This window comes from Neophocaena asiaeorientalis, unplaced genomic scaffold, assembly GCF_003031525.2.
Source record: "Neophocaena asiaeorientalis asiaeorientalis breed wild unplaced genomic scaffold, Neophocaena_asiaeorientalis_V1.1 scaffold357, whole genome shotgun sequence".
In the NCBI taxonomy this organism is placed as follows: domain Eukaryota; kingdom Metazoa; phylum Chordata; class Mammalia; order Artiodactyla; family Phocoenidae; genus Neophocaena; species Neophocaena asiaeorientalis.
The window spans coordinates 892,955-901,150 of record NW_020173270.1 but is presented as its reverse complement, the minus strand read 5'-3'; positions in this window follow the sequence as shown (position 1 = coordinate 901,150).

Here is an 8,196-nt window from a genome sequence, read left to right as displayed (position 1 = left end):
GGCCAACTCCGGCTCACAAGCTCAAGATTCGGTTGCTTGGCTCAAAGGTTTCCCATTCAAAGATCTGTCTGAACTGTACAGAAACACTAGTCTGGTCGGTATATTTGTTTCTCACAGGGGTATGGGTTAATTTTGGAACTGCTATGTACTAGCACTGAACAAATAAGTACATATGTTGTAGATACTGACAACCAGTTTTCATACTGTTGGAGAATGAAGTTACAAATAAGCAGTGTGGTGCCGGATGGGGTTATCATTATGAAGTGTTTATTTTAACAGTTAGATATGAAAGTAAATATGGATGTGAGTGTACACATGGGTTAGTACACACACATTTCCCAGCTCTGTCTGCCGAGGGCTCAGAGCAATGACACCCCAGTAGCAATGAGTACACTCAGCACCCAGATCTTGGTTTCTAAATACCATTTTCCAGTATGAGGAACCAGGGCTTCTTGGAGAAACGACCACTTCTAGGGCTGGGGCAGAGAAACAGCACAAGGGCCCTGGAGCATCTTCTAGACAGAGTGCTTTAAAAAAAAAAAATGCCAAAAAGACACCAGAGCCAGTCTGAAAGAACTCCCACTGGCCAAAGCTGGAACAATTTGAACAAAATAAATAGCGATAGAGTTGGATTATATGAATAGAATAAATAGAATAAATGTCCACAAATCCATACCGATTTAAATACATGGTTGAGTCTATTTTAAAATGAGGGAGAAGGAACAAATCTTCCTGACAGAAGAATTCCAATTAATAAAAGTATAATGAGGGATTCCCTGGCAGTCCAGTGGCTAGGACTCTGCACTTCTACTGCGGGGGGAAAGAGTTCGATCCCTGGTCAGGGAACTAAGATCCCACAAGCTGCATGATGCAGCCAAAAAAAAAAAAAAGTATAATGAATGATGAAAATAGAAAATCACTGTTAGAATACCACTGTGATAATTGTTGCAGGTAGAATCCACTGATTAATGAGAAAATTAATGGGTAAAACCTTAAGGAGAAAGACGACATTCGCATAGCCTCAAAGTTTCTCCTCCCAAATATTTATTAATCACCTAGGTGGCCTTAATCTTCGTCCAAAAATTCTTGGAAACTCCCTCTAAAGGGGAGAGCTAAGTTCCCCCCTCCTTGAGGGAAGGAGCTGGACTTCGAGACTTGCTTCTAAGGAATAGAGTGTTGTCCACACAAAAACCTGCACATGGATGTTACTAGCAGCTTTATCCATAATTGTCAAAACTTGGAAGCCATCAAGATGTCCTTCAGTAGGTGAATGGATAAATAAACTGGTACATCCAGACAATGGACTATTAGTCAGCTCAAAAAGAGATGAGCTATCAAGCCATGAAAAGACATGAAGGAAACTTAAATGCATATTCCTAAGTGAAAGAAGCCAATGTGGAAAGGCTACATGATGTATAGTTCCAACCCTGTGACATTCTGGAAAAGGCAAAACTATGGGGACAGTAAAAAGATCAGTGGTTGGCAGGGATTATGGAGGAGGGAGGGATGAATAGGCAGAGAACAGGGGATTTTTAGGGCAGTGAAACTATTCTGTATGATACAGTAATGGTAGATACATGTCATTATACATTTGTCCAAACCCATAGAATGTGTAACACAGAGAGTGAACCTCAATGTAAAAAATCTATGGACTTTCGGGACTCCGCGTGGTCCAGTGGTTAAGACCGTGCTTCCACTGCAGGGGGCACAGTTTCAATCCCTGGTCCGGAAAATAAGATCCTGGCATGCCTCGCAGTCTCGCAGTGCCGGGGAGGGAAGGGGTGGGGGTGGGGGAGCCACTATGGACCTATGGACTTTGGGTGATAATGATGTGTTCATGTAGGTTCATCAGCGGTACTAAATACACTACTGTGGTGTGGGGTGTCCGTAGTGGGAGAGGTTGGGAGTGGGGCACGGGGAGTATATGGAACATCTCTGTACTTTCTGCTCAATTTGCTGTGAACCTAAAACTGCTCTAAAAAATAGAGTTTATTAATCAAAAAAAAAAGTGGGGGGAGGGATAAACTAGGAGTTTGGGATTAACATACACACACTACTCTATGTAAAATAGATAATCAACAAGGACCTACTGTATAGCACAGGGAACTCTACTCAGTATTCTGTAATAACCTATACGGGAAAAGAATCTGAAAAGGAGTAGATATATGTATATGTATTACTGATTCACTTTGCTGTACACCTGAAACTAACACCACATTGTAAATCAACTATACTCCAATATAAAATAAAAATTAGGGACTTCCCTGGTGGCGCAGTGGTTAAGAATCCGCCTGCCAATGCAGGGGACACAGGTTTGTTCCCTGGTCCAGGAAGATCCCACATGCCGCGGAGCAACTAAGCCCGTGCATCACAACTACTGAAGCCCGTGTGCCTAGAGCCCGTGCTCTGCAAGAAGAGAAGTCACCGTAATGAGAAGCCCACCCACCACAACGAAGAGTAGCCCCCTGCTCTCTGCAACTAGAGAAAGCCCGCAGGCAGCAACGAAGACCCAACACAGCCAAAAAATTAAATTAAATTTTTTTTAAAAAAAGACAATTTTACAGCCTGAGAGGTCCTCGAGAAGACATATACTCCCAGGCCACGCCACCAGGAGGCTTTGGACATTTCTATTGCCAGCCTGGCCTCTCACAGTATCTGAGCTTGAAATCTCTGGCTGCAGTGCCAGGAGCATGGATTTCAGAGGAGACAGGTGGCAGGGCGACTTTCAGTTTCTAAACTTCCCTGAACCTCCATTTCCTCATCTGAAAATGGGAACACCATGGTCCTCTGCCCATAAGATGCTCACATTTTTGTGGGGGACAAAAAAAAATCATACACAAGTTATTAAGAGAATTCCATATAGTGACATGTACTATAAACAAATAAAATATAATGTTGTGTTACGGGAGTGAATGGGGAATTTATTTTATTTTATTTTTTTTTGGCCGCGCAGCTTGTGGGCCCCAACCAGGGATTGAACCTGTGCCCTTGGCAGTGAAAGTGTGCACTGGACCGCCAGGGAATTCCCGGAATGGGGACCACTTTATTTTTTTTATTATTTATTTATTTTTAAAATTTTATTTACTTATAGATTGATTTTTGGCTGCATTGGATCTTCGTTGCCGTGCACGGGCTTTCTCTAGTTGCGGCGAGCGGGGAATACTCTTCGTTGTGGTGCGCGGGCTTCTCCTTGCGGTGGCTTCTCTTGTTGCAGAGCACAGGCTCTAGGCGCGCAGGCTTCAGTAGTTGCAGCACGCAGGCTCAGTAGTTGTGGCTCACGGGCCCTAGAGCGCAGGCTCAGTCTTTGTGGCACATGGGCTTAGTTGCTCCACGGCATGTGGGATCTTCCCGGACCAGGGATCGAAGCTGTGTCCCCTCCATTGGCAGGCAGATTCTTAACCACTGCGCCACCAGGGAAGTCCTGGGGACCATTTTAGATCCAAGAGCAGGCAAGGCCTCTTTGTGGAGGTGAAGTGAGCTGAGGTCAGAATAACATGAAGGCAGAGGGAAGGGTGTTCCTGGAAGAGGAGTCAGCATGAGCAAAGGCCTAGCTTACTGTACTTCCTTTTTTTTTTTTTTTTTAATTGGGGGAGTTCCCTGGGGGTCTAGGGGTTAGGACTCAGAGCTTTTCTTTTTGTTTTTTTTTTAACAAATTTATTTATTAATTTATTTTTGGCTGTGTTGGGTCTTCGTTGCTGTGTGTGGGCTTTCCGTAGTGGCGGCCAGCGGGGGCTACTCTTCATTGCAGTGGCTTCACTTGTCACAGAGCACAGGCTCTAGGTACGCGGGCTTTAGGTCTTTTTTTTTTTTTTTTTAATTGAGGGAGTTCCCTGGTGGTCTAGTGGTTAGGACTCAGAGCTTTTCTTTTTGTTTTTTTTTTAACAAATTTATTTATTAATTTATTTTTGGCTGTGTTGGGTCTTCGTTGCTGTGTGTGGGCTTTCCGTAGTGGCGGCCAGCGGGGGCTACTCTTCATTGCAGTGGCTTCACTTGTCACAGAGCACAGGCTCTAGGTACGCGGGCTTCTGTAGTTGTGGCACGTGGGCTCAGTAGTTGTGGCTCGTGGGCTCTAGAGCGCAGGCTCAGTCGTTGTGGCGCATGGACTTAGTTGCTCCGAGGCATGTGGCATCTTCCTGGATCAGGGCTTGAACCCATTTCCCCTGCATTGGTAGGCGGATGTTAACCACCGTGCCACCAGGAAAGTCCGGACTCAGCGCTTTCACCGCAGTGGCCTGGGCTCAATCCCTGATTAGGGAACTGAGATCCTGCAGGCTGCGCAGGGCAGACAAAAAAAAAAAAAAAATGGAGGTGATAGTCACGTAACATAAAATTAATCCTCTTAAAGGAACAATTCAGTAGTATTGAGGACATTCACAATGGTATTCAACCACCACCTCTATCTAGTTTCAAAACATTTTCATCACCCCAAAAGGAAACCCCACACCCATTAAACAGTTGTTCCCCATCGCCATCCCCCAGCCCAAGGCAACCACTGAGCTGCACTCTGTCTCTATGGATTTCTCTATTCTGGATACGTCATATAAATGGAATCATACAATATGTGGCCTTTTGCACCAGAGTTCTTTCACTTAGCATAATGTTTTGAGGTTCTTCCAGGTTGTAGCAGGCAGCAGGACTTCATTTCTTTTTATGAGTGAATAATACTATTGTATTAATGTACTTATTAAAAATTCTAAAAGGCTCTGAGAAGAGGCTTTGAGTTGGGAGAGTGAGGGGCTTCGTGGCGGGGGGCGGGGAATCACCTCGTCCCCAGGTGCTGGGCAGAAATTGGGCAGAGCCATGCTTTTCTCCCCTGCTCACTCCGGGCCTGGTGAACTGCCCAGGGGAAAATCTGACCTCATCTTCCTACACAGATGTCCCCAGATATAGCTTGGGTTAAACCCAGGCCAAGGGCTCCAAAAGCTGGAGACATGGTTGGCAGACCAAGTCCTCAGAAGGCAGAGGAGGCAGGCCCTGATCTTTCCCACCAAGCAGCCCTCTTGGTGCCCCCCTCCCTGCATCCCTCACTTCCAAGTGAGGTTTGGAAACTTGGAGTCAGATCCTCCTCTCTCTTCCTCTCTCTCTCTCTCTCTCTCTCTCTCTCTCTCTCTCTCTCTCTCTCTCTCTCTCTCTCTCTCTCTCTCTCTCTCTCTCTCTCTCTCTCTCTCTCTCTCTCTCTCTCTCTCTCTCTCTCTCTCTCTCTCTCTCTCTCTCTCTCTCTCTCTCTCTCTCTCTCTCTCTCTCTCTCTCTCTCTCTCTCTCTCTTCCCCCTCACACTTAGACATTCATTTCACAGACTAGATAGGGAGGGGAGGGGAAAGAACAACTGGGCAGAGAGATCGAATCAGCACATGCAAAAGTGTGGAGGCTGGGCTTCCCTGGTGGCGCAGTGGTTGAGAGTCCGCCTGCCGATGCAGGGGACACGGGTTCGTGCCCCGGTCTGGGAGGATCCCACATGCCGTGGAGCAGCTGGGCCCGTGAGCCATGGCCGCTGAGCCTGCGCATCCGGAGCCTGTGCTCTGCAACGGGAGAGGCCACAACAGTGAGAGAACCGCATATCACAAAAACAAAAACAAAAGTGTGGAGGCTGAAAAGAATGTGTGGGTAAAAGAAACAAATCAGGTCAGTAGGGCAGAGTTATGGCTTAGTGGGAGGAAAGAGCAGGAGTGGGAGGTGAAGCTGGGGGTGGGGCAAGGGCAGATCTGGTGGACCTCAAATATCAGGCCTGTGATATCTGTTCACCATCTTGCTGTGTGACTTACTTAACCTCTCTGACCTCAGTCTACTCATCTGTAAAATGAAGTCATGAAAGTCTTTTTCGTTCTCACAGTGATCTTGGGAGTATGAAGGCAATCATTGGTGTAAAGAGCTAACACATTGCTCGGCCCAGAGCTAACCACTTGATAAATGTCAGACTTTTTTTTTTTTTGGCCATGTTGTGCAGCATGTAGGATCTTAGTTCCTGACCAGGGATCGAACCCAGGCCCCTGCAGTGAAAGCACGAAGTCCTAACCACTGGACCATCAGGGAATTCTCAGACCCTTGGCTTGTTTCTATTCTTTTTCTTCTTTTATTTTTGGCTACCTTGAAAAATGCTATGAACCTTTGTGTACAGGTTTGTTGTTGTCGTTGTTTTGTTTTTTGGTTGCACCGGGTCTTAGTTGCAGCAGGCGGACTCCTTAGTTGTGGCATGCATGTGCGATCTAGTTTCCTGATCAGGGATCGAACCTGGGCCCCCTGCACTGGGAGCGTGGAGTCTTATCCACAGCACCACCAGGGAAGTCCCTGTATACAGGTTTTTTTATGTGGACATATATTTTCATTTCTATCGGGAATATATCTAGGAGTGGAATTGTGGTGTCATGTGGTAATTCTCTGCTGAACATCTTGAGGAACTGCCAAACTTTTCCAAAGGCGATCCCTGTTTTACATTCCCACCAGCAATATATAGGGGTTCTGATTTCCCCACATCCTGCTAACACTTGTTATTTCCCGTCCTTTTTAAATTTTATTATTTATTTATTTATTTTTGGCTGTGTCGGGTCTTCGTTGCTGTGCGCGGGCTTTTCTCTAGTTGCAGGGAGAGAGGGCTCCTCTTTGTTGCATTGCGCAGGCTTCTCATTGTGGTGGCTTCTCTTCTTGTGCAGCACAGGCTATAGGCACGCGGGCTTCAGTAGTTGTGGCGCACAGGCTCAGTAGTTGTGGCGCAAGGGCTTAGTTGCTCCGCGGCATGTGGGATCTTCCCGGACCAGGGATCGAACTCGTGTCCCCTGCAGGAGGATTCTTAACCACTGTGCTACCAGTGAATTCCCTTCCATCCTTTTTCATTACAGTCATCCTGGTGGGCGTGAAGTGGCATCTCATTGTGGTTTGATAGTTATTACTTTTTGTTATTATTTTTATTGATCCCAATGCCCACACTGCAGTGCATCCTTCCTCCTGTCCTTCCCCACTCACGACCCTCCTGTAACTCCTTGGAGCACTTTGAAGAAAGCTCAAGCAGAGGGGAGAAGGGGTAAATTAGGAGATTGGGATAAACATATCCACACTACTATATGTAGAATAAGTAACCAACAAGGACCTACTATATAGCACAGGGAACTATACTCAAAATTTTGTAATAACCTATAAGAGAAAAGAATCTGGAAAGAAAAGATATATATGCATGTATAACTGAATCACTTTTCTGTATATCTGAAACAAACACAACATTGTAAATAAACTATACTTCAATTAAAACAAATAATAAAGAAAGCAAGCTCAGGCAGCCCAGGCCTTTGCCAACTGGCTCTTCCCCTGCTCCCCACCCCCTACCATACCATACCTCTTGTCTCTAAATCTCCAAATCTGGCAACTGTTCCTCATGGTCACAGAAGCAGGATTTGGGGTCAGAGAGACGTGGGTTGGAATTCTGGCTCTGATGATCTTGGGCAGATGGATTGACATCTGTGAGCCTCAGTTTCCTCATCAGTTAAATGAGAATCATAATTATTCCCCTCTCATACGGTTCAATGAGACTGGTCATGTCAACTGGTTAGTGCAATGCCTGGCATTGAGTAGGGGCTGTATTAATCAGGATTTGTTTAGTTGAAAGTTCCAGGAAAAAGAAATTAAGTCCAACTTAAAAACAACTAAAACTGGCGTGGGGGCAGTGGTTAGGAATGAATTGACTCCCGTAGCTGAAAATCTAGGGATCTAGGAGTTGGGTTAACTTCAGGCATACCTGGATCAAGAAGCTCCAGTGTCACCAGGAATCTAACTCTGTCTCTTGGCTCAGCTGGGCTTTCATCTCATCAAGCTCCCCTTTGGGTGGCAGAGATTCTTCCTGGCACTACAGATCCATTATTCCCACTCAGCAGCAACTTGGAAAAAGATATCCAGTCACCCCAGGGTTCCACCAGAAGTCCTAGTACTGAATTTCATTGGCCCAGCTAGGATCACATGTCATAACCAAACCAATCTCCTGGTCTGGGGAGTGGACTGCTCTGATTGGTCAGGTTGGAGAATGTGGGCGGAGTCAACCCAAAATTGGTCTGAGCATCTTCACGTGGGCCATCAGGAGTCTTCAAACTTTGGTGGGTTGCTTTTCAGGCATCTGAGATGAGAAGGGCATGGAACAACAGAAAGGGCAGAAGTTAAATTCAGGGAGTTCAGTTTAGGGCCCGTTGAGTTTGAGATGCCTCCCCGCCATCGGGT